Genomic DNA, 27,414 nt, shown 5'->3' on the forward strand with positions numbered 1-27,414 from the left:
AGCCCTCTGCAACCTCTATAGCTGGGGTAGGTTGAATAGCAGCGGCTTCAACCGCCTGGGTAGAGAGATCAGTCAGATCAGTTTTCTCTGTGGATTCTGCAGGCTGGGGCATAATTGGCTTCAATAAATATGCCTCGCAGCAGGCACATTCGGCTCCCATGCCAGTTCGCCTCTAGAACAGTCGCAGGTGGTACTAAAACATTGAATACACACTTCAACTTCCACCTCGGTTGTCTTGAAGCCTAGCGGGAACTGGAATATGTCGACTGCCTTGTCACAGGCTTCATGAAGGCAGGGGCACATTAGCGCGAGTGCAATTGCCGGGCCACATACACGTTAGGGTGTAACCCCTTGCAGTCTATTTCATTCCCAGGGAGAAAATAATCTGTTTCTGCAACAGTGTCTGGAACATCGCTCTGGACACACAGGCCCCCTGAAGCGTCTGGGATTAAGACAGACTGATTAGCAATGTAACTCACTTTAGTAGAGAGGTCAGGCTCCTCCTCCTCTTTCTCTGGCGGTACTGTAGGCTGCGGCAGTCTGGGTTTCAGGAACTGCACCTCACAGTCGGAACACTTGGGCCCCCGGGTCAATTCACCGACGGGGCAATCACAACCGATCAGGCAGCAGTGCAGGCATCCTTCCCCATCTACCTCTGTCTTTATGAGCACTATTGGTAACGTAGATAAGCCAGCTGCCCAGCCACCAGACACATTACAGTCTTCTAATACACATGGGCATACTACCATTGGTGAGCCTAACTTTGGGGCCCGTATGACTCTATACAGCCGAGGGTGTATGTCGCTGCATCCGTTACCTCTCTTATGGTGAACAGAAGTGGCTGAATGCTGCTCAAGGCATTCTCTCCCCCTGGTGGACTCTAGAGGAGGGGCACTTTCTATCAAGGAATAGTTCTGGCTCAGTTCTAAGCCACTCACCTTGCGGGGGCAGGGCTTATGTTTTCCTGCCAATCCCGGACAGCTTTCTGCAAGGTAATTCGGCGCCGCCTTGAGCGCAGCAACAAGTGCACGCTTCCAACTTGGGGAAAGATGCCATGGCGCTAGGTCAGCGTAGACTAAAGGGTAACCCTCAGGGGGGCCCCCTGGCATAAACAGTGTGGATCGTGCCTCTGACAGGCATATATCCCACGTGGGTGTCACCACAAAAAGTATCGATCTCCACATGGACGTGGGGTCTTGTTCTTCAGCTAAAATACAGGCGTATGGCCACCCGGACATTTTACGCATATGATCACAGACCTCCACGTTGAATATAGTTGCGGGAAGGCCTTCTACGGCCACCAAACGGCGGGGGTTAAAATCTTGCCTCAAGGCCCAGGCGAGGACCTCGTGTCCAGACTTTACAAACATATTTGGAATTTGGAGAGGAAAAAAAATTTATAGGGCACCCCAGGTCTGGATCTCAGCAGTGCCTCCAAATGTAGCCCTCTTTCCCCCACCCTAAGTGAGATTGGGGTGGGTAGCTGTATCTGACTACTTATCAGTGTGGTGCTGTACCTGTTTGGCAACCAGGAGGGCTGAGCTTCTGCCACGGGGAACCTGGGGTATATACTTACACTCGGTGCAGCGCCTCCACTGATGAGGGATCCCAACGTGGTGGGAGTGTGCCCTCACCAGAACAACCATACAGTAAATACACACAATGTGAATAAACAGTATTTACTGAGCATGAATGATAACTTCAATGAAACTCTCTTTGCATAACATCAATACATCATATGAATAACCCTGCATCACCCTGAATGCATACCATCCCTTCACCCACATGCCCATCATCACATCACCCTTAGTTCCTTTGATAATAATGTGAGTGTTCACAACCATAAAGAGAGTGTGAGTGTGAGGGATAGCGCTTCCCTGTGTTGGGGCCCGGTGGTGCACTTATTCTACTACCTCCCTGATCACTGCTCCTGATCAGGATAATCCTTGGACTCAGCAACACTGCACAGTGATCCCACGCCGCACTGCGCTGCTCTCTGCAGGAATGGATACTCTTTCTGCACTCAGGCTGCATGGCATTCAGGCACTGTCCTGCAGCATGTCTCTTCCTCTTTCTCTGAGTATGTGAAGGAGTCCCTGTCTTAAGGCAGTCCCTATCACATACAGTATTCCTCTAGTGTCTCAGGGGACTAACTGGGCCCTGGGGTATACCTCTACCCTAGCCCCTGAATGCATAGGATCTCTTACTGTAGATTCTGTATGCTCCCAGACTCTGGCAGCTCACCAAGTGCAACTGGCACTGGTGATATTACACACACTGTATAACTAAAAAGCAACCCCCCTTCTTCCTATGAGGGGCCTTTCCCTGACACAGCCAAAGCAACTACTCTAAATGCACTGCACACAACACTGTCTCTTCTTGTCAGAGCACACAGCGAGCAGCTGTGTCACTGACAAGACTTACTCTCACCTAAGGGCAGGGTCCCTACCTAAGGGGCCTTCCCTATGACTTACCCACTAACCTAGTGGGGAGTGGGACCTATCTGGGGTCTGGGGGGTAACCTGGCCTAGTGTAAGAGCCACTTGCTCCTTTCACACTTCCTCCCCCTTTTTGCTCCCAGCTCCAAATGACTAGCATAGTCTCCGCAACATTGTATTCTTCTCCAACAGGAGAAGCTGCAAACTCTATTTGCTCACTGGCTGCACGTGATGTGGGTGAAAGGGCAGTCCCCAGAGGCTGCTGGGAATTGTAGTCCACTCAGGACCTCTTTAACATTAGGGCCACGTGCGCTATGTCTGCCGCGCCTGTGCAACCCTGTAATGGCCGCCACTGCTCTCTTCTGCTCCTGCACGACCTTGGGGAGTCCCTGTGCTAGGGAGCGCCATCTCTGCCCCTTCGCGCTCACTATATTGGCCGCCGCATCGCGACTGCGCATGGGCGAGACTCCGCGCCCCTGCGGACATAACAAAGATGGCGGCGCCGTGCCTCTGACGCCACCGGGAGGACTCTTTGGGGACCTGGCTATCACTGTTAAGTGTTTTCTGTTCCTTTCTCCCACAATGTTGGCTTAGAGATAAGAGTGGGGATTGTCGGAAATTGTGTTTTCAGTATCACCCATGATATATTTTTTACTTGAATATATTTTTTACTTAAGTAAATCACTTGCAAATGGAAAATACTTCAGTACTTTTGTGTGCTAGTCTTTCATTAGAGTGCTGAGGGTACCTCTCTTTCCTTACATATGAAGGGCTAAATATATTCAAAAATAGCAGAAGAAGTACATGCAAATTTGTATAGACGTAACATCACGTAATAGCATAACCTTGCATTATCTTCCAATACTGAGACATTAAGTACTGTACGTCTTAGCGTTACTCCATTCCAGGCCCTGAAAAAGATGAGTAGACAAGAAAATAATGTTGGGCACCCACTGTGGTGTTACACCCATCCAGACCCTGTAAAAGCCTTTCAAGGCTGGCTATGAGTAAAATCAAGTTTAGGCATGACCTAACTAACGTAATATTAATTTCCTTTTTTTAACCTTAACAGACTTTTGTTAATATGTGACGTTACGATAAGGCCTTATTTACATACAATTTATGTGTCATTATCACTTGACGGCCGTTACAGTTAATACTACTGTATGCTCTTTAGGGCAGAAAACATGATTTAATGTTAGGTTAGTGTCCTTTGAAGATTACGTGCTTTTAAGTTCGGTTAATATCATGTTAATTGACATAGCAGAGACTTTAGTTTCTGGGCCTTAGTAGTTTATACAGAAAATGCTGTTTTATTGTATTTCAAACTGCTTTTTATGCTTATCAATTCAAAGAGATCATCACATGTGCATACAGTATACAGCTCAACCCCGTTATAACGCGATCTGTTACAACGCGAATCCGCTTATAACGCGATGCAAGCGTGGCTCCCAATTTTCATATTTATGAATACTTTACAACACGATTATTGTATCTTAAATACTTAATTGTACAATGCATACAATTGTACATTATTTCTAACATGATCCGCTTATAACATGATGTGATACGGGCGTTATAAGGGGGTTGAGCTATATTTCTATTGAAGTTTAGTAGATAAAGCGGGAGATTTATTAAACTCCATTAAATCAGGTAAAATAACATGATGTTCCCTAAATTAGGAATAGCCATTATTTGCCCCAAGATAACGCCTTCTTTACTAAGCTAATGATACGCAAATCAACGTCTGTTGGTCTGCTCATTGTACCGCTGTGCTATTTAATCTTAATCAAACTACACTATCTACTCCCCATGCCTTCCAAAGAGGCTAGTAAGGTATTGCTTAACTCCTACTCACACTCTTCCTTGTAACTCCCACAACCGTTGCCCCAGAGGGGCCTTGTCAGAGTTCGCAATCGATTCGCCGAACATTACATTAAGTCATGGTGCAATTGCAATTATTATGCTTAATTTGCAAAATTAACTAAAACTGCTGGCTTCTGTTGCAAAATCCTTTAAAATCACTAAGAGTATAAATAGAATAGACACACCATGTTTTGCTCATTGTTTTTTTGTTGAAAGCTTACTAATTTGGTGACATTATTTGCCCTCTAAGGCATGGTGATATGTTTTTAAAGGACTCAAATTTTGCGGTGGGAAATGTTGCAACTGCATTTTGGATAGTTTTGCAGCCCTCTAAAAACTAGGGCAGGCCACAGTGACTATGGCCTTGCCCCCGCTGCCTACTACAGCGGACGCTGCACGCACGAGAGCCCTCCTCTCAATGGCGCCGGGCCCGCTGCGAGGGGGGGCCGCAGCGCTCGGGCGAGAGCTGCTCCTGCTCTCAATAGTCACTCCCCCGCCACGCCCCCCAGTCAATTCTCCTGCAGTGAGCTGCAGACCGGGAAATCGGCTGAATGCGCCGCCAATATCGCGGGCGTGCGTTACAGCGGCGTGACCGGGGCCTTAGCCTAAGGTTGTATGAAACAATGGATTGAAAAGCACATAGCATTTGTAAGAGCCTCGGCTGAAAATAAAAGCCCTGATTTTCAAGGAAACTAAAAACATAACATTTTCTCTCCAAAGTTGCAATTTCAGAGTAAGCTAATAGCAGTAATAGCTCCCATGACTTAAATCATGATCATTTTTAAGTTACATTGAGCTCCTGAAGGAAGAGGTTTTTGTTTCTTCTCTCTGTTGATTATGTAATGAGATTTTTTTTCAGGAGGCCAAATAGGTGAGAGCTAGATGTAATTAACATGTAGAAGGACTATCCAGCTGACTCACTTATCTCCCCCCAATCCGTCCACCTCAATACACTGCCACCATCAAAGATAAATAGTCTCACATCTAGGAGTCCATGGTCTCTTCTGTACTAAGAAAAAAGATGATTAACACATGTACAGTAGCACTTTTTCTGAACCCTCCCAAAGGAACAATTGGTCAATTCACAACCTGGGAAATCACATTTAGAACAGGGACCTTGGAGACACTTCTTCCCTTCCACTTGTGTCACGAACACCCCACGCGGTAGCTGATAGACATCAAAGTCCTCACTACCAGGTATATTCAAGTCCCTTTGTAAGCATGGACACAAAATAACGGTTACGTTCATCCCTCTTGTTCGCCTGGCTCTATACAACTCAGGGTGTGATTTACTGCATCCGTCACCTATCTTATGGTGAACAGACATGGCGGATCGCTATTCACTGTGCTCACTCACAGTGTGGGGGCGGGGCTCTGGGTTTCCCGCCAGTCCTGGATAACTGTTTGCAAAATTTTCCTGCGCGGGCAGGCATTCAGCACGTGGGCTCTCCCGCCTTGAGAGCACCCACATGGTGAAACAAAAATAGCACAATTTAGAAAAAAAATTACCGGGCACCCCAGGTCTGATCTCTCAGCAGTGCCTCCAAATGTAGCCCTTTTTCTGAACCCTCCCAAAGGAACTACTGGTCACTGTACAACACCTGTGGCTCCAGGAGATCTGAGCCTCCGCTAGCTGGGAGCCTGGGGTAACACTCATACACTTACTTAGCGCAGCGCCTCCACTTACCCAGGATCCCCGTGATGTGAGATTCCCCTGGGCAAGAAACATACAACACCTTATGATTGTAACCAGTTTTACTATATGATATTGCATGGAACCTTATCACTCTATATTATAGCAATATAACCTTAATGTGTAACCTTAGTGGCCCGGCCACTCTCATCAGGAGCAACGCCTCCGTCCCCTCACCGCGTGCCCCACACACCGTGTCCATATATATTAAAGTGATGGTATAGGCTCAGTTCTTTAACCACTCGCTCAGTGTTCCTAAAGAGTTTAGCCTAAGGCGAGATCAGCGCCTGTTGACCGGTGTTGGTGCACTTGATGTTATAGTACCTTCCGGTCACGGCGGTGACCGGTACCTCTTCGCAAAGGGTCAGATGAATCAGCGGTCTGCCTCCTGGGTCTCAATGTCCAGCCGTCTGGTCCCATATGACTCGCCAGCAGACCTGCTCCGCACACTTGTCCCTAGCTGGTACTCAGTAAGGGTGATGCTCGCCACTACTATAGGCTGTCCCTGCAGCACAGCAACCTTCGGTGACTTCAGGGAACACTCCTATGGGCCTACGGGGTAGCCTGTCCTATGCTGGTGGGTCACTGACCCCCTGCACCCACTCCACCTCTCCCTTCACCACCCGGGTCCCCTCTGACTAACTTCTCCCTAACCTCTGCAGAAAATGCACTGCACTCACACTGAACCTGCAGCAACCCACTGCACTCACTCGATACCTGAAGCAACCCACTGCACTCACACGGAACCTGCAGCAACCACTGCACTCACTCCGTACCGGCAGCAACCGCACTGCACTCACCCTGGTACCTGCAGCTACACTGCACACACACACTGTGCCTACTTGTCAGTGCACACAGCACCACCAGCCGTGACACTGACAAGACTGCACACTCACACCTAAGGGCAGGGTCCCTAACCTAGGGGCCGTCCCTCAGTACCTACCCACTACCCGGTGGGGATTGGGGCCTGCCTGGGATCTGGGGAACCTTACCTGGTGTAGGAGCCACTTGCTCCCTACACCCTTCCTCCCCCTTCCTGCTCCCAGCTCCAACTGACAAACGTGGTCCCCGCAACATTGTAGCCTTCCTCCACAGGAGAAGCTGCAAAACCCTATTTGCTGTCTGGCTGCACGTGATGGGGGTGAAAGGGCAATCCCCAGAGGCTGCTGGGAATTGTAGTCCACTCAGGACCTCTTTAGCATTGGGACCGCGTGCGCTACCCTTACTGTGCCTGCGCGACCAATGCGCACGCAACCTGCCATGGCGGCCCCCGCTAGCCGGGTACGCCGCAGAGACTCCGGGGACTCGGAGCGCTCCCTGCTCCGGCCCCCACCTTTGCGTTGTGCCGGCGGGTCCGTCACTGCCTCCGGCGGCACCCGCGATCGCTCGGCACGCTACAGAGGGGGTCTCTGGAGGCAAAATAAGACCGGGGCTACACACACAAAAACCTATTGTAGCAAAAATGTGGTTACTCTTCAAAAGGTATTTGATTCAATTAGAGTCCAGAGACAGTGCTGATTACATTTTAGATGTAAAATAAAAAAATAGTACAGTCCTTAGTTCCGGAAAAAAATCATATTGCAATAAACATACAATATAGTAAATGCAGACAGTTTAATAAAATAATTGGGTAAAACAGAGAATCTATACGTTACCAATGCACAGCATTAGTTTCCTCCCAAAATAGGTTCTTTTGAAGTTTGAAATATGAAAATTCATGTATCTTGTTGGCATAAAACACGTCTCTTGTTGAATTCTAGTTTTCATATTCCAAATACAGACTTTTATCCAAGAACTCTGCACTGGGAACAAAATAATCCCCCCCTCTTGGGGAATGTCCTTAACCCGCACTCCTCACTCGCTTGACATTTATGATGAGCGAACAGTTCTTTTAAACTCAAACTTGCTCAGAGTAAAAAGTATAACTATAACTATAACTCTTTCTATAACCCTTAGAATGATGAGACCTGCTTTAATGTGTTCGGCTTACCAAAATATACATTTAGACATTTACGTTTTTAATATGAAAAGCCTAAATTGATACAGTATTGTATCTTCTTCAGTACCAAGGTCAATTCACAACCACTGTGGTATTTTTTAAACACCTGCAAGTCGACACATTACTGAAGCACATGTAGTGTACACATTAGAATTCATTACAATTCATGAATATCTGCCACCTGGCGGATACGCAAAGAATTGCAACCAATTAAATCCGAGCCATTATCATTAAACAGATCAAGCGCGGGTGGCGCTGGCATGAATGCGGCATGAATGTCGCATGAACGCGGCGAAGTGTATGGCATTCGGAAAAAGTCACCGAAAAATAACCGAGAAGTGTTCAAATAAAAGCGGCCGTGGCTGTATTTTGATAGAGCCATTTCCATCTTTGATGGACAAATAAATACATTACATATGCATCCTAACTAGTTCAGCATCTTTGGACTTAATTGAAACAGCTAAACGTTCTGGTCAGAAATATCTCGTTTTTACTAAATGTGTAAGGGCCTGGCCATTCCCTCTTGCTCTGTCCAGCACATATTGAAATCACCTTGAAGTCTCTTCAATATGTCTTGGTTACTTTCACTGTCAACAAGGGTTTTGGGTCTATGGTTTTAATCAACCCACAATCCGAGACCAGGTCACACACCGATAACCTCACTTTTAGAAATAAGCACAGAAAACAGGCCAGGTCATTGTGGCCTGACCCCAATAAAACAAAACATGTTTTTTTAAGATATAACTTCGAACCCAAATTAACTTATTGTGTGCTGGAGTGTCAGAATGTTGAATATTTGATAGGCACTATTGTCACACTCAATTTACATTGCTTACAAATCTTGCCAAGAAAACATAAAACTGTTTATACTTATTTGATTTTTTTGGGCATCCATTTTTATGTTTGTTTTGTGAGCTAAGTTTGACATCCCTTTTATGATCTTAAGTGCAATAGCAGTCAGAGGATATACAACTCAATTCCAGAAATTGTTAAGCAATTGTAATTGACAACATCATCTAAAATGTTCAAGAATGTAGATCTGTAATGGAGATATTTTACTTTCTTTCAGAGATATTTTGAACCTCCTATGGATCAGCAAGAGGATGATAAAATGAGAACATTTTGAAACAAAATAAAGAAAGAAGAGAAACATCTAAGAATGAATATAAAGATATATGATACCAGCAGTGCATATATTTTATGGCTGCCTAAAACTCATACGTCTAAACAATAATGCACTGCTTGCTGTGATCAGACTGGTATGATTACACCAATTTATCATTTTTGTTATTAATGGTCCAAACTTGTGCAAGGTTTATTTGTTCTCACCTTATCCTCACTGTACCTTCCCATAAAGCAGCAGAACCAAAATCAAAATAGAAAAATGTATGAAAGCAAATGTGATTATGTTTAAAAAATGTAATCCAATAATATATTTTTTTCTAAAGCTAATTCATATTATATTTGAATCTGTACATTATGTGTGTTCGAGATAGAGGTGGGCACAGATACAAACCACGCCCGCAAGGAGTAAAGTCCAATAAGTCCAAATGAGGGGAAAGGAGAGAAAGTCCAATGAGTCCAATAAGCAGGAGTTCTCCAATCAGGTGATCCGTTACATATGGATAGAAACAAAAACAATGATCATAGTGCAAACTGTATAATGACTACAAAAAACATTGAAAACAAACTACAAACAACAGGAACATATCATAAAACACAGAAGGTGAAATAAAAAACTATTTAAAAAAACAATGGAGCCTGCTGCAGCAGGTCAACACGGGGTTAAAACCCAAACCCCTACTTAGAGCAGGAGCGTATAAAATGTGTGTGTGAAACCAACAGGAACGAATGCCAAAATCAGGGAGAGTCCTCCGTGGATGCCTGGGTGTGTGTGGTGATGATTCTATCTCCCTCCAAAGTGTGGATAGTTCCCAGATTAGACACAGGGGAAGGGGAGCTGTACACAACTGCACACGTCGGTAGGGACCTCTCTCGTGATGGCGTCGCTTCCTGCTGGGGTGGTCAGGAACGCTGCACGCAACCAGCTCTCTCCGAAGGCATCCTGACCTTTGACCCTTCGTGTTTCGTGACTGACGTCACTTCCTAAGGGGAACCCGTAGGGTCAAAGGTCACGGCATTTTATCCGGTCCTGCTGTGAGTAGGGTTTTGGGTTTTAACCCCTTGATGACCCGCTGCAGCAGGCTCCATTGTTTTATTAAATAGTTTTTTATTTCAGCTTCTGTGTTTTATGTTATGTTCCTGTTGTTTGTAGTTTGTTTTCAATGTTTTTTGTAGGCATTATACAGTTTACACTATGATCATTGTTTTTGTTTCTATCCACATGTAACGGATCACCTGATTGGAGAACTGCTGCTCATTGAACTCATTGGACTTTCTCTCCTTTCCCCTCATTTGGATTTATTGGACTTTACTCCTTGCGGGCGCTGGTTTGTATCTGGTCCCACTGTCTTTTCTGGTATTGTTCATACCAGTTTACCTGGCTGCCCTGGTACCATTTTTCATCTACACCTTTTCATTTACTGGTATTACTGTGAAGGGGACAAATCTTGGAGTTGATGGATCGTGTCTAAGAGACACAATCCACACAGAGAATCCCTTTAAGTAGCCACGCGATACGTCAGCCTAACGGAGCTGCTGCTACAACGACAATGGCGGACAAACGGAACGCGAGGATGTAAACACACAGTTGCATACACGCGATATGTACACAGTGTTTGTCATTACACAAAGCAATCATTACAATAAGGAAACAATATTGCATCCACATGTAGAGGAATAAGCCACGGTACTCACGTGAATCTACAGTAGGGTGTACATTCACAAAGCCCTTCTATCTTGAATAAAGCCACGATTCATTATATTGTATTGGAGATAAAGCTACAAGCAAAACAGAGTGTATACCCACCTTTTGGTGAAATAATTCATACATCATACATATACACTGTTAAGCCAACTCCGAGTACAGTGTATAACCAGCCACAATATCAACCAGCCATCATGTTAGAGTAACAACCTCTATTAATTTGGGATTAACTCCTACGTGTGGATATAAGATCTCTCAGCCTTAACAGTCTCAACACTTGTACACACGATATACACAGACTGTATAAGGCAATCTACGTGACAAATATATCATCAAAACAACAGGGAAAGCCTAGTTAAAGAGCCAGTTTTGCTATTAACAGTATAGATGTGTAGAACGCCAGTGCATCAGAAAAATAAGCCCTTTGATATTTGAACATCTGCAGTTGAACAACTCCCAATAAACTGTATAATGCAATAAAGTTACCCTAATAGGGTTAGAGGGACTAGTACTTAATGCCACAGGCACCAATAAATAATAGTACAACCAATGTCCCATATAGTGAGAATAAAAGGGTATGGCAACCCACAAATATAACTCACTTTTGAATTTCAGGATCCAGGGAGGTATTCCACAGCAGGGATAAGTAGCGTGCAGTCCACCAGTATAAGAAGCAGGAACAGGTAGAAAAAAGGCAGTGCACTGCCTAGAAAAACAGGAGGAGGCTCACGGAAGCAAAAGCAAATATTTATTTCATAAAAAGATTAGACAAGAACTACAAGCCCATCTCACTATTAAACACAGATCTCAAAATCTACAGCAAGATCTTAGCAAACAGGTTAAACCCAATTCTCCCTAGGCTGATACATGTAGATCAAGTAGGTTTTGTGTCTGGAAGACAGGCCTCCGACAATACCCGAAAAATTGTGGATATAATTGACCACGTGCATCTCTCCGGCTCAAAAGCAATGATTCTGAGCCTGGATGCCGAAAAGGCATTCGACAGAATCAAGTGGTCCTTCTTAGATCAGACCATGAGGAGGTTCGGCTTCTGCGGTCCCTACCTGGAGGGAGTGAGAGCCCTCTATCAAAACCCGTCAGCCCACGTAAAATTATCAGGAGGCTACTCAGAGCCAATAAAAATCAGGAACGGTACCAGACAAGGCTGCCCACTTTCTCCCCTTTTATTCGCACTAACTATTGAGCCCCTAGCAGCTATAATTAGAGATGAAAAAAGTATAAAGGGAATCCAAATTGCAGATAGGGAGCACAAAATATCCTTATTCACAGACGACGTAATCTTGACGCTCGCTGACCCCCATACCTCCCTCCGCAACCTTCAAAGGGTACTAACTCAATTTGGATCAGTCTCAGACTATAAAGTCAATATGGACAAATCAAAGGCCCTAAATATATCCCTCCCCGACCAATCATGGAAATTAATTCAGGCCAACTATAAATACAAGTGGAGCTCCACGTGCATTAAATACCTGGGAATTAAAATTTCCAAGTCATATAATACGCTATACCAATACAACTACCCCCCCTTATTCGATCAGATTAAAAAAGATCTCAAAGTATTGAAAAAGCACCAGATCTCGTGGTTTGGGAGAATGGTCTCAATAAAAATGAACGTCCTCCCAAGACTACTTTACAATTTCCAAACCCTTCCAATTATAATCCCACAAGCAGCGCTAAAAAATATTCAATCCCAATTTTTCCAAATTATTTGGAATGACAAAAAACCCAGGGTCCCTAGATTTGTCATGCTTTCATCAAAAGCGAGAGGAGGATTGGGGGTCCCCGACATAGCCAAGTACTACCTGGCAGCACAATTGAAGCAGGCTGTAGTTTGGAATTGCGACCCAGCCTTGGCTTCTTGGAACGAAATAGAATCCCATTATGCGTGCCCCAGCTCCCTCCAGGTAGCAATGTGGACCCCGAGTGGCAGCGGAGCCAGAACACAGAGGTTCGACCTGGGAGCAATGAGATGCACGTGGCACGTATGGCTTAAAAGCAAAGGGAAGTATGGTCTGCTAGCTTGCCCCTCCCAGCTCATACCACTCTTTGGGAACCCCAATTTCCCACCGGGTTGTTCCCCGAGACAATTTGGCCAATTCCAGGGTCGTAACATTAAGCTGGTTTCTGATCTGCTGCAGAAGGAAGAGATCCTAACATACCAGGAACTAAAGGACAAATTCCAGATCCCTTGCCTCCACCTGTTTAAATACCTTCAAGTTCGCCACTTTCTATTAGCACTATCCCCAACCTCCAAGTTCCCCCCTTCACCAGATTTGAATCCCTTTGCACTAAAAACACATATCAAAGAGGTTTGATATCTGAGATCTATAAAGGTTTGGAACCGGTATCCCATCCCCCGGACCACCGTTATATGCAAAAATGATCAGAGGACTTGGGCCTCCAAATAGACCAGGAAGACTGGGAGGAGATTTGGGAGCACGCTACTAAAACATCAATTTGTACAACAATAAAAGAGAACATCTATAAAATTATGTATCAATGGTACCTGACTCCAGCTAGGCTGAGCCAAGTCTACCCCGGCACTCCAGACCTCTGCTGGCGGGGATGCAGTCAAAAGGGGGACATGGCCCACATTTGGTGGTCATGTCCGGAGATTCAAAGGTACTGGACCTTGATCCAGACGCTTATCTTGGAGGTAACAGGGATTTCTCTGCCCCTCGACCCATTTCTCTGCCCCTCGACCCATTGACCCTTGAGGATCTTCTTCCGCCAATGTCCAGACTGATTACAGCCATGTTAACAGCGGCCAGGTGCTCAATAGCAGCCGCATGGAAACAGGTCAAGGCCCCCTCGAGAACCACAGTAATCAGTAGAATAAACGAGGTCATGATAATTGAAAAACTCACGGCTATGCTCCAAAAGAAGATGCCCCAGTTCGGGAATACGTGGGACCCCTGGATGAGGAGATAAAACCCAACAAGGCCAACTCTTGGAAACCCATGACACCCCAAGCGATCCCCCCCAAACCAAGACGGAGCTGCCGGGGAATCTCCGAGCACTCACCTTCCCCCCCCACCCCATCCCTCCATCCCCCCTCTGGTCTCCATCCCCCCCCCTCTCTCTCCCTCTCTTTCCCTTCCCCCCCTCTCACTCAGTTCACCCTCTTCTAGAAAATGTGAAAATACTAATGGACATAATATGGCTGTATTTGGATTGAATTGTCATGGGCCCATGACAATTATGTATGTACAACAACTGTTCAATGTGTCCAATAAAAAAATTGTTACAAAAAAAAAGATTAGACAAAGGTCCCCCCTAGCCACAGCAAGTATCTGCCCTTTCTCAAGATGTACCCTACTCTATAGAAAGCCTATATTTAAACATGCGCGCCGATCGCGCTACCGAGTGATGTCACAGCCCAATTGACCAATCGGCTGGCGTCTCCTACTATGCGCGTCCCTATTGGATAAGGGGATCGCGTCACATTCAACAAGCTTTAATAAGAACAGACAAATCCCTCTGTCTTACCAGTGGGATATATGCTCTAAGGAGAAGCCCTCTGATTGGCCAATGAACTTGTCAATGTGTATAACTTTATTAAAGCTGACAGAACATCCTATAACTATGTCATCTGTGACGTCAGTCATTCGGCTTTCTCACCCTGTGCAAACAAAACTTTATCAAACAAAAAAACATATTTAGAATAATAAAAAAATACATAGAAAACAATATTAATCTAATGTTTAAAGGATAAATGAATAACTCCCAAACATAAACAGATATTATTATTAAAAAGATGTCAGTATTTGCACAACAGCAACACACACATTAAAAAGGCAAAAAGAAAAAGGATTTCTTTTACACATCTTCAGATCCCAATATGTACATCAGCAACATAATAATAAGGAAACTTTATTTATTCACTTAGATACTAATAACCTAATGTATACTGATGCACACATTAGAACCCAGGGGTATGCAAAAAGAGGACAGATCAAAATGCATAAGATAAACAAAGCAATATAACATCTTTTGAATCATATGTAATCTGATTTTAACACATTCCTGCATAATTAAAAAAAAAAAAGCAGGAAGTGTACATAGATGTCATAGGATATGGAAATATGATAATCAACATGAAAAAAATATCTTTAAATCCAAAGAGAAACTAGGTTCATACATAAGTGAACATATTAAGAAAATAAGTTTAGTTTATTTAATTTAAATCTAAACATGCCCAGAGTACTTAATCAGAGTGCTTGATATGGTTAGAGGGATATTACCCTCTCCCTTCCCTCTTTCTCTCCCACCTTTTTTCACCTCTCCTCCTTTTCTCATTCTCTTCTCTTTTTTCCTTTTGTACATAGGATATTTATATTTCTTATATTCCTCATATATTTGATTCCTCTGACTCTGGGTAATATCCCTCTAAGATGTTATATTGCTTTGTTTATCTTATGCATTTTGATCTGTCCTCTTTTTGCATACCCCTGGGTTCTAATGTGTGCATCAGTATACATTAGGTTATTAGTATCTAAGTGAATAAATAAAGTTTCCTTATTATTATGTTGCTGATGTACATATTGGGATCTGGAGATGTGTAAAATAAATTCTTTTTCTTTTTGACTTTTCAATATGTGTGTTGCTGTTATGCAAATACTGCCATCTTTTTAATAATAATATCTGTTTATGTTTGGGAGTTATTCATTTATCCTTTAAACATTAGATTAATATTGTTTTCTATGTTTTTTTTTATTTTTCTAAATATGTTTTTTTTTTTGATAAAGTTTTGTTTGCACAGGGTGAGAAAGCCGAATGACTGACGTCACAGATGACATAGTTATAGGATGTTCTGTCAGCTTTAATAAAGTTATACACATTGACAAGTTCATTGGCCAATCGGAGGGCTTCTCCTTAGAGCATACATCCCACTGGTAAGTCAGAGGGATTTGTCTGTTCTTATTAATGCTTGTTGAATGTGACGCGATCCCCATATCCAATAGGGACGCACATAGTAGGAGACGCCAGCCGATTGGTCAGTTGGGCTGTGACGTCACTCGGTAGGGCGATCGGCGCGCAGGCTTAAATATCGGCTTTCTATAGAGTAGGGTACACCTTGAGAAAGGGCATAGAGCCCGAAACGCGTAGGTGGATACTTGCTGTGGCTAGGGGGGACCTTTGTCTAAACTTTTTATGAAATAAATATTTGCTTTTGCTTCCGTGAGCCTCCTCCTGTTTTTCTAGGCAGTGCACTGCCTTTTTTCTACCTGTATTAACAGTAGCAGTCTAATGATACAATGTTCTCGCCACATTTATAGTGCATAGCCTCTCCGTTTGTAATAATTTTTCCCGCATCTAGTCCCTTCAGTGTACAGCCACACACTTGAAGAATCGGCTGTACATAGCTAGCTGCACAGCAATTAAAAGGGTAGACACTATTCAACCAGCAGGGAAGATATAACTATACCACCGTAGGTGCAGTGCCACAATTTGGAGTGCTAGATCACAGGCACCATAACATTTACAGTTTGAAGTGCATAGTTAATACCGATTTTATTCTCTCAGGAAAACACTCCTTAATAAATAGGACACAAGACGCCTTGTTCACTCAACTATATTTTTTTATTGTCCATTTATTAACAGCAGGATTGGACATGGTCCATCCAGGAATGTACATAGACTTAAATTAAAGTCTTACATCAAACACCCCATCAACATTAGTGGAGACGTCTGCATATAAGACAAGAGAGTGTTAGTGTGTCTACACACACCATGCAAGTAGAGTGTTCAATAAACATTACACTTTAACTGTCCAAAAACAGAGATACAAATTACAGTCAGTATAACACTGATTTGGTGCATTACGGTGATACTCAGCTCACTATTACAGGAGATACCTATATCATAGTATATGTCCTGAGCATTCAATGACATGATTAGGTTTGGGTCAGGTACTATCATAGATACCTAGTGCATTACACTACAAACCCTATAACCACATCTAGGTGAAAGCCATAAAGAATACATTTAGTATACAGATAGATATATAGAGTGCTATATGCAATAAGGAACATACTGTATACAAGTGTACTTTAGGAGCCTACACACATTTTGCCTTGGATTAATATTATACACCAAGCAACATTATATCTAAACATAAAACTAAAAATATTAATTCTAATATTATCGTATATTCTGTTTAAGTGTAAATAACATTTCTTTTAAAATTATTCTTTAGAAGTGTCATTAAAGGTTCTTTTAAACCGTTTGTCTGCAGTCCTGTCAAGACCACTTCAGAATTAATTATATTATAAATATTCTGGTCTGTAGTGCACCTACTTAAAGGGATTCTCTGTGTGGATTGTGTCTCTTAGACACGATCCTTCAACTCCAAGAAAAATTAGAAGCTACCGTAAAAATAACACACTACAGGGTTTCGTAAACTGGAGGAACTCCTATCGATTGTAATTGACAGTATATGAATATTTCACAGAAAATTGTTTGAGGACTCTTAACAAATGTGAATATTCGCATAAAGTATGAAGTATAAATAGAGAAGCATGCGTTTTGACCTTGCTAACCTAGAAATAATATTTGTTTGAACATTTTTCCAATTCACAAATTTCTTTTAAAAAAAATGTCAGGAACCTTCTCGAACTGGGAAATGTTCTCACATCTCTAGCCAGAATCATGTCCACAAACTGGAGTTTGCCAGCACAGTTTTCCTTGTTCTAACTTTAGCACATTAGTCTCTAAAAGGCATCCTAATAATTGCTATAATGGGTTAATAGGGATTAACATGCAAATTTAAGCCCAGATTCACTAAACTCTGTTTGCTTCTTTAACATTAATTTAACCATATATAACAGCCGTTAATCATAAAGCGAAACAACATGACTTACTCCCGTTACAACAGTAATGTTTTTATATGTAAACTAGACGTTAATGAGACTAAAAACGACTCAACTCCATCCACTAATCACAGTTAAGGTTAAAGCCTGAAAATAACGTTACGTAATGTTACATTATTTAGGTTATACCAAAACCTGGCGTGTATCCCATTCCAACACTGAAGTAGGGCTTTACAGATAACATCTTAATAACGGAGCACTATTACTTTCAAATAGCAGTAGCCTCTACTGCACCGGATTAGATACACATCGAAAATACCTGGGAAATAAGCTAATTTACATATTGGAGATATATAAGTTAATGAGCCCTCTCTCTGACAATGGGCAATCCTTTTTTGTGGATTTGGATCCACCTCAGATCGGCCAGTTCATTTGGTCCACAGATTTCCGTGAATCAGTCCCATTAAAGTAAGTGATGAGCTGCTAAAGCAATGAAGGGGTTAAACCTCAATAGCCTGTTTCTTGGAGCAGAGGGAGGGATGAAGGGGTAGTAGTCCCAGTGTGGGTGGTTAGGCCTGCCTGGAAGGTTGTGAGCGGAGTTAACCCCTTCACTACCATAGTGTGGGAACCGCTATGTTAATGAAGGGGTTAACCAGTCCAGTTACCCCCCAAAAGGCCTAATCACCCACCCTTGGGGCTACTACCCCCTTCACCCAATCCCTCCGCCCCAAGAACCAAAAAAACCACAACAACCCTGCTACCCACCTCCTCTACCCCCAACAACCCCCAGAACACATACAGTACATTAATGGACAAAATAACTATTATCCAGATATGGAAACTAGCTCATTTGCCCATTATAAAATCAAACATTAGTCAGTCAACAAAAATAAAGTACATCAAAAAAAGTTCTACTTACCCCTGCCATCATGAAGGGTGTCCTCATCAGCATCCTGCAGGTCCATGCCCTTCATAGCCAGCAAGAGTACATAAAAAAATACAATCTACTGGCCGCTAACCCCTTAATCACCTTAGCGATTAATAACCGCTCTAGTAATTAAGGGGTTAATCCCCATTCCCTGCTACCTACCCGAGAAGACTAACCACCCACCCCAGACCCAGAATACCCTCCATGTACCCATTGATTGGCACAGTGGTATATCATACCCAAATAATATGTGCATGATGAGCCACTATATTACTCAATGGTCAACCTTATAAAAATCATTAAGGCTAAAAATACACAAGCACCTAAACACCCCAATAATAAAATAATTAAAAATCATATTGATAAAGCTAACTAAAAACACCAACAAATAACAGCGCTTGACCTATAACTAAACTAGTGCTCAAATGTGACAACAAAATATCTGGATAATGGGAACATTAATAAGCATACAAATATAAATGTGCCAAAACACAAAATAGCAGCCTAAGGTTTCCCACAGTGTAGGTTATCTCGTCAACCTACACATAGAACATATACAAGAATAGGAAGGATACCTGGCGCTTAAAAAACGAAAGTGTCCATAAGGTGCAGTTCTTGAAAAGTCCAAATAATTACTCCCAACCAATGAACCGGATTGTTGTTGATTTCAAATGTCCTCCCTATAAAGGGTTAAATAAAAACAAAAACACACAAATTGCGCAGTATGTCTGGATTGGTATAATAGAGACAATGTGAACACAGTGCACCTACAGTAGAGGCAACGCTTATTCTAACATTTGCTTTAAACTAGCCGGGTTACATTCCGGGTATGTGCTGGGTATGTGCTGGGTATGTTCTGGGCTAGTTTGAGGCACGTTTAAGGCATTTCTGCATTGACTAACGACCCATAGGATTAACACAGCAGGGATCCCTGGCATTCCAATTCAGTTTGAATGGGACTGCCAGGGACCCCCGCTGTTAATCTGATAGGCCATTAATCAATGCAGAAATGCTGGGGCTAGTTTAAGGAAAGTTTAAGGCATGTATTCAGAATGTACCTGGGTGTACCTGGGTCTTTTGGGGAATTGCCACTGGTTTTTTTTAGAATAATCGCTGCCTCTACTGTACTTACAAGATTTCTCTTGTTGCTTTCAATTGAGAGGATCTGTGCTTTAACCTCTTCTTCCCTGCTGCAGTCACGAATCCCACGTGAATTTCCTCAATCTTCATCCTCTTAAATCTCTCCCAAATTGGGTGGTGGATGGTATATAGGAGGAGAGAATACAGCAGGATAGTGTAGATGGTACAAAACAATTTATTAAAAACATAAAAAACAGCCAAATGTAAACTCACATGTGGATGTGATACAAGATCAATACTAGGATGCCGTCCGCTACTTTGTTAAGAAGTCCCTTTAGCCGCAACTCACACAGGGTAATGGAGATTCCTCTCAGCAGTATCTCAACGCTTAAAGTTCCCCTCACTGTCTGTGGTGAACTTCGGTGCTGGTTCGGCTGACGTCACCTCCTGCGCGCCCAGTCACACGGAGGACACGCAGGAGGTGACGTCAGCCGAACCAGCACCGAAGTTCACCACAGACAGTGAGGGGAACTTTAAGCGTTGAGATACTGCTGAGAGGAATCTCCATTACCCTGTGTGAGTTGTGGCTAAAGGGACTTCTTAACAAAGTAGCGGACGGCATCCTAGTATTGGTCTTGTATCACATCCACATGTGAGTTTACATTTGGCTGTTTTTTTATGTTTTTAATAAATTGTTTTGTACCATATACACTATCCTGCTGTATTCTCTCCTCCTATATACCATCCACCACCCAATTTGGGAGAGATTAAAGAGGAAGAAGATTGAGGAAATTCACATGGGATTCGTGACTGCAGCAGGGAAGAAGAGGTTAAAGCACAGATCCTCTCAATTGAAAGCAACAAGAGAAATCTTGTAAGTAGGTGCACTGTGTTCACATTGTCTCTATTATACCAATCCAGGCATACTGCGCAATTTGTGTGTTTTTGTTTTTATTTAACCCTTTATAGGGGGACATTTGAAATCAACAACAATCTGGTTCATTGTTGGGAGTAATTATTTGGACTTTTCAAGAACTGCACCTTATGGACACTTTCGTTTTTTAAGCGCCAGGTATCCTTCCTATTCTTGTATAATTAAAAATCATATGTTTGATTTTATAATGCGCAAATGAGCTATTATCCATAGCTGGATAATAGTTATTTTGCCCATTAATGTACTGTATGTGTTGGGGAAGGGCGGGGGGTGGTGGTTAGGGGGAGAGGAGGTGGATAGTACTGTTGTTGTGTATTTGAATGTTTATTGTGGGTAGCGAAGATGGGGGAAGTTGGTATTTTGCCCTTGGTGTGTGTTAACATCTACAGGCTTAGTAACAGGAGGGGTTAACCTGTTCCTCACCTTAGCACTATTAACCACTACGATAATGAACGGGTTAACTCCACCCGCAAGGCCTAAACACCCACCAAGGGTCAAATACCACCTTCACTCACCCCCTACCCACAATAAACATGACACTTGTGGTTAACCCCTTCATTGCCTTACCAGGTAGCTGCTAAGGAAATGAAGTTTCCTGAAAATGCATTTTTTTTTGCATGGGATTCATGCCAGGGGTCTCCGGTGCAGATATTAATGGGTATCAGCTCCGGAGACTCCCAGCATCAATCCAATGCAGGAAAACTGCATTATTTTTCTAAGTCCTCTCTCGCCGCCTTTTCAGCACGTCCCACCCAGCCTCACGCCAACTTTTCCTGGAGTGCGGATTTTGGGAGAAACTCACCATTCTAGAGCCGCAATTATCCTCGATAAGCTAATCGAGACTACTAGAAATGCATGAGTTTCAGAACCTGCCGATAAGTGGCTTATCGCCACTCACTCGGTGATTTTTTTTTGACGGCCGCAAAAATGAGCAATTTATGCCTTTAACGCCCACTTATCGAGGCTTACAGAATAGCAGTAGGCATTTTGGCTGAAAAGATCTTAATAAGTGGGTTATCGAGGCTTATAGAATAGGCCCCTATATGTGCTATTTTTTTTTAATACATACTGTATGTATGCAAATCATAGATAGTTCAAGCAATCATAATAAAACTAGGTTTGCCAAGATATTTACAACAAATGTGCTCTAACTGAAAAAACAGGTTACAAAAAAAAGCAATATGTTACACATTCTTATACGAAATTAGCACACCGTAGTAAATCTTGAAGTCCTATCTGTTATATAATTCTGTTATGTAGTACTGTTATATAATTTAACTAGATAACTTGCATGATTTTGTTTTCTTTGAATAGAAATGATTGTATTTTCCCTGTAGACGGACATTCACAGAGGTACACAAGTGGAGACTTTTATAAGGTGAAATTATAATAAGGCTTTATTGGGCCTTTTCTTTATTATCAGGAAATCATCCAAACACAGGGGGGGAACAAACCTTCTATTCACTTGGGAGTATCTCTAGTGAAAATACCATGCAATTAATTCACAACTCACTAAGTCAAGCATGTCTCGCAGCCCCAAAACATATAGCATGAAATAAGCAGATATAAGCAGTCTCTTAATAATGAAAGTCTTATCTGTTAGGTGCTGTAGAGTAAGCTTCTCTGCTCTCCTAGAACCGCACCTGTGCGTGCACAGAAAATATCAGCATCCAGGTTTAGAAGTCTTATTTGGTGTCTTGCAATCAGCTATGCTGGGCAGAGCTCAAGACCGGTCAGCTCCAGAGATCTGTGTTCTCTTGGTCAGTCTCTCCTGGGAGACTCAAGAACACTGCTCTGTCTCCAAAGTTCAGCTCTCAGTCAGAGCTAAGGAGTCACTTCCTGTCTCAACAGACAGGTTTTTGTAAGCAATCTAAATCAGGCAGGTGGTGTTTATTAGTTGACTACCAGCAGTTAACCACCACACTGCTAGATTAAAGGCACATAACTTGAACAGGGATTACTCCCCTGTTACATACCTCCCCTGTTTGTGGGAAGCTCGGGCTTGCCACGGCCAAAGCCCATCCTTCCACTCTCATTCTAGATATCTCTGTGACTTAAATGAGAGTGGATGGAGGAAGAGAACCCTCACTCCTGCTTGGGAATGGAGCCCTTTCTCCAGTTTATTCGTGTCTCCTCCTGAAGCTGCTTGAGATCAGCACCCCTCAGTCGCTCGAGGAGGACTTTTTCCAAGTATAGTCTTTTTTCTACGTGCGCGGTCATGAGATTTCCCTCGCGTCGGGTGCTCGTCTTATTGTAGGCATACTGTATGGCAACAGATGCAGAGCGTTTAAAAACAGCCCTTTCAGTTTTCCGCTCTTGAAGCCGTCGCTCTGCCCTTTTCCCACTCAATAGGGTTGCTAGTTCAGCCTCTTTGAGATTAAGTTGCAATTCCACACCCACTTCCAGAGAATGTCCCATCTTTTCAGCTTCATCAGCTAAGAATTCTTCTGGTTTTAATTCAGCCCGTGTACCTTCTTTTGTTGCCTGCTGGGAGGCTGAAGGTTTTGCTAGTGCTTGTTTAGGTGGTTCAAATTTTGCAACCTTGTCTTTCAGATGAGCGGTATTCCCAGCTCTCACTGTACCCTTGTCTTCATGGGTTTTTGAGGCTGTGGGATACCGACGTTTAGTCAGGGTCAATACTTGTCCTTGTAGGACTGTAATCTCATCCGCGAGAGATCCCTGGTTTTTGAGTGCGTCTTGCAAGTCTCTTCTCAAGGAATTTATCTGCGCACTTTGCTTTCTCTGAGCTTGCTTCCACATTTTTGTTGCATTGTGAAGCACTATGAACTTCTTTGCTTGGGCAACTGTTACTTGTTTCAGTTTCTGGACCTTCTTGTGCTCCCTTTTGTGCCGCGTCACCTGGGTTCTAAGCTTGGCTTTTAGCGTTGCTTTGGTGATGCTCAGTGTAGCCTTCAGTTTCTCATGCTTCTTTGCGGGGACATACTGGGTCATCAGACGTTCCTGCAGCACTTGAATTTCTTTAACAGCCTGCATATTGTCATCCTGCAGAGTTCGCTGCTCCTCCTCAGCATACTGGAGGTGTGTACGCAGACCTTGCAGTTGGTTCTGCAGTCGGTGCTCTGCTTCAAACTTTTCCTTGACTTCTTCTGTCAACTGAAAATTTTCTACTTTCCGTTTTAAGTTTTCTCTTTATAATCTTGAATTTTCTCCTTTTTCAGTCTCTGTATTCTTCAGGGCCTCTTTGCAGTCCTCCTTCCATTTACGCACATCTGCTTTGAGAATGACAATCTCCTGGCGTGAGACTTCCTTCTCTAGGTTGAGGGTCTGAAGCTCCTTCTGAGAGACTTTGAGATCTGTATCAAGATTGACAGTAGTTTCTTTAGCAATGTCCAGCTCCTCAGTGAGACTGTGTTGTTCCTTTCTGGAAACTTCCAGGTCTGTGCGGCAGCTGTTGGTCTCATGATGTGAGGCATCCAGTGCTCTGCGGAGTGTCTGAACCTCTTTCTGAGATACGTCCAGCTCTATCCGGACATTGTTGACCTCCTGTTGTGAGGCATTCAGCTCTATGCGAAGAGTGTGAACCTCTTGCTGGAAGACTGTCATCTGCTTCAGTGCCTCCTCATACTTCCGCTTTAGCGTAGCCACCATTTTATTGGATTGGCTCTGCTTTTCATCCATGGCGGAAATAGTAGCATTTGCAGTATCTAGCTCAGTCTTGAGATCGTCCAATTCTGTCCCAGATTCAGAGTACATTGCGAGCACCGTCATCTGTAACTCAGCATTATCTGCTCTCTCAAGTTTCAATTGTTCTCGAAGTAGATCACAGTCACGCCTTGCAATTTTCAGGGTGTCTTCAGGGCTAGTCAAGGGATCGTCACTCACTGGTTCTGGCTCCACTTCCCTGGGATGGTTGGTTGAGGGTTCCTCACTGTTGGCACCGGACAGACACTTCTTTGGGGTACACGACTTCTGCCTTGGGCCCTCTGGATATTCGGTTACCCGCGGGATGAATTCTCCATTTTCTCTAGGCTGCAGGGCAACTCGGTCCCCCTTTTCCTCCACAGGATCTGCGGACGTGTCTGTTCCTTCCACGGTAAGTGAAGAACCGCTTTTCTTTTTCCGCTTTTTTGTTTTTGATGACACCGTCCCTTCAGGGATATTGGGGTCTCCATCTTCATTTGAAATTTTAGCAGCATCACTGGATCCACCCGGCTTTTCTTGCAACTGTAATAGCTGACGGAAATATTCGGTGATCCACTGCTCCCGCTCTGTCTCCTGCTGATCATATTCGTCATCAAAGGGAGCGGTCTTTTCTGTTCGTGCCGAGTTCAGGCACCCCCACCATTCTTGGGGTGTTTTGTGGGTGTGACTCAGTTCGGGTTCCCCGTAAGAGATGTCTTCCTCTTTATTGGACTGGAAGGGCCACTCTTCCGTGGGGTAGGGTTCATTACAGGAACGCTGCATCTTGTCCTCCATTTTTAGGCTATCAGGTGTCATTTTCTTCCTGACCTCAGGAGGCGCTATTGCAGCTGTTGCCACTGTATTTGCTAGAACCCCCAATTGTGGTAGTCCTACAGATGGGCATATTTTGCTGGTAGAGGTCGTAGCTCTCACAGGCATCTCTGTAGACTTTTCTTTCTTGGGTAATTTTTTTTTTTTCAATATCAGCAGTCCTGTGCATGCATTTTCTCTTATCAGGTATACAAGATGTGCAGTTGCTAGGTAAAAAAGTCTATTTGCTTTACACCATTTACTTGCTAGGTTTAATCTCTCATTAGGTATGCTGAATGTGTAGTTGGTAGGAAAATAATTCTGTTTGCTTTACACCATTTACTTTCTAGGTGCAATCTCTCCGCTTCAGCAACAGAATTTGGTTTTCTGCCTGAGTTCAGTAATTTTCAGTCTCATCTTTGGGTATTATGGCATTCACACTTCACACTTTGGGTTTTGCTCCCAAGATATATATAGGCAGACTTTTTTACATGCAGAAAAAAAACATTATTTGCAGTGGACTATTTCTTTCATTCCCGGCAGGGTGACTCAACACTCAGCAATTGGCTTTTTAAATACCTTTTACACAGTTCAGTAATCCCTTTTTCCCCTATAGGGCAATTTTACACTCAGCATTTGTTTGCTAAAAATTCCCCTGCTTCAGCACAGTCTTGTATCAATTTTCACACTTCTCTGCATATACTCAATTCACAGCTGGTAGCCCTATGCGGTGTGGCAACCTTTATTTGCAAAATCAGTACCACTCATGGGTCACCATCTGTATTCACTGCTTCAGCGAAACTTTTGAAAACAACAAACACCTATCCCTTTTAAGGGCTGGCTCACTTCTTGAACCCTGACTATGGCTGGAAGGCAAAACCCCTATTTCAATGACCATATTACACATTGTGATAGGCAAAATAAGGTTTAGCTACTTCAGCAGTCTCTCTCCTCTAGGGATTGGGGCAAAGAGTCCATCTGTGGTTTTGTAAGTTTCAGTGCAGTGTGGTTTCAGTGGTGTGTATCCCTTTAACGCTGATCTCTGCTGCATGAGGTTTTTTTTTTTTTTTTCTAAGTTGCTCAGACTGTTTGTAGGCAAAAAGCATAACAAAAAAAATTTCACATAAAAATCTCCGGTCCTTTTTAACTTCAAAGACACCTCTCGCCCCACTTCGGACACCATATGTAGACGGACATTCACAGAGGTACACAAGTGGAGACTTTTATAAGGTGAAATTATAATAAGGCTTTATTGTGCCTTTTCCTTTTTAGCAGGAAATCATCCAAACACAGGGGGGGAACAAAGCTTCTATTCACTTGGGAGTATCTCTAGTGAAAATACCATGCAATTAATTCACAACTCCCTAAGTTAAGCATGTCTCGCAGCCCCAAAACATATAGCATGAAATACGCAGATATAAGCAGTCTCTTAATAATGAAAGTCTTATCTGTTAGGTGTTGTAGAGTAAGCTTCTCTGCTCTCCTGGAACCACACCCGTGCGTGCACAGAAAATATCAGCATCCAAGTTTAGAAGTCTTATTTGGTGTCTTGCAATCAGCTATGCTTGGCAGAGCTCAAGACCGGTCAGCTCCAGAGATCTGTGTTCTCTTGGACAGTCTCTCCTGGGAGACTCAAGAACACTGCTCTGTCTCCAAAGTTCAGCTCTCAGTCAGAGCTAAGGAGTCACTTCCTGTCTCAACAGACAAGTTTTTGTAAGCAATCTAAATCAGGCAGGTGGTGTTTATTAATTGACTACCAGCAGTTAACCACCACACTGCTAGATTAAAGGCACATTACTTGAACAGGGATTACTCCCCTGTTACATACCTCCCCTGTTTGTGGGAAGCTTTGTTGAATATTATAACTGCAAGTATTTCACTGTAAACTGAAATAGCTATCTCTCCTCTTAGTATTCAATAGGTTTGCTTATTTGTGGTAATAAACACATAGGGCTGCATGCTAGCAGCTTTGATAACTTTGGTGCCATCTTGAACGGTTTGGCATGTTCCCAGCAAACAGTTTGTCATTTGTGTTATCACTGAATTCAGAAAGAATCTGAAACCATCTGAACTGTGTGGTAGGAAAATGCCAATACCGCTCGGCATAGCAGCGATTGTACAGTATCTCAACCTTTCTCAAAGTTCTCCCCTGTAAGATCTGGTCACAGTTTGTAAGAGCTGCATAGAGAGCTGCACAGAGAGAGCTGCATCTCTCTGCACAGCTCTCACAGGCGATCACAGTGTTTTTATTTCAATTTTAATACTAGTGTACGGGAGCAGGGGGTCTCCGGAGCTGAACCGTATTAATTTCCGGTCCGGGACCCCCTGCTTCATGAGATACAGGCCCCGGTATGAGGTGCCGGT

At 43.3% G+C, this 27,414-nt stretch overlaps 1 protein-coding gene across 11 annotated transcripts in view; it reads left to right on the forward strand.

The window, feature by feature from the left end:
* Window positions 1–27,414, forward strand: part of FUT9 (fucosyltransferase 9) — a 279,848-nt gene that overhangs the window by 239,588 nt on the left and 12,846 nt on the right. For 8 of the 11 annotated variants that reach the window (XM_075597483.1, XM_075597485.1, XM_075597479.1 and 5 more), the window contains one exon: window positions 9,066–9,255. The gene's annotated coding sequence lies outside the window, so the exon portion shown is untranslated. Of the gene's footprint in view, window positions 1–9,065; window positions 9,256–15,665; window positions 15,740–21,935; window positions 21,977–26,112; window positions 26,281–27,414 lie in introns of those variants that run through there. The other 3 variants (XM_075597480.1, XM_075597490.1, XM_075597489.1) reach the window with 3 other exon arrangements.

This window comes from Ascaphus truei, chromosome 4 (genome assembly GCF_040206685.1).
Source record: "Ascaphus truei isolate aAscTru1 chromosome 4, aAscTru1.hap1, whole genome shotgun sequence".
NCBI lineage: Eukaryota > Metazoa > Chordata > Amphibia > Anura > Ascaphidae > Ascaphus > Ascaphus truei.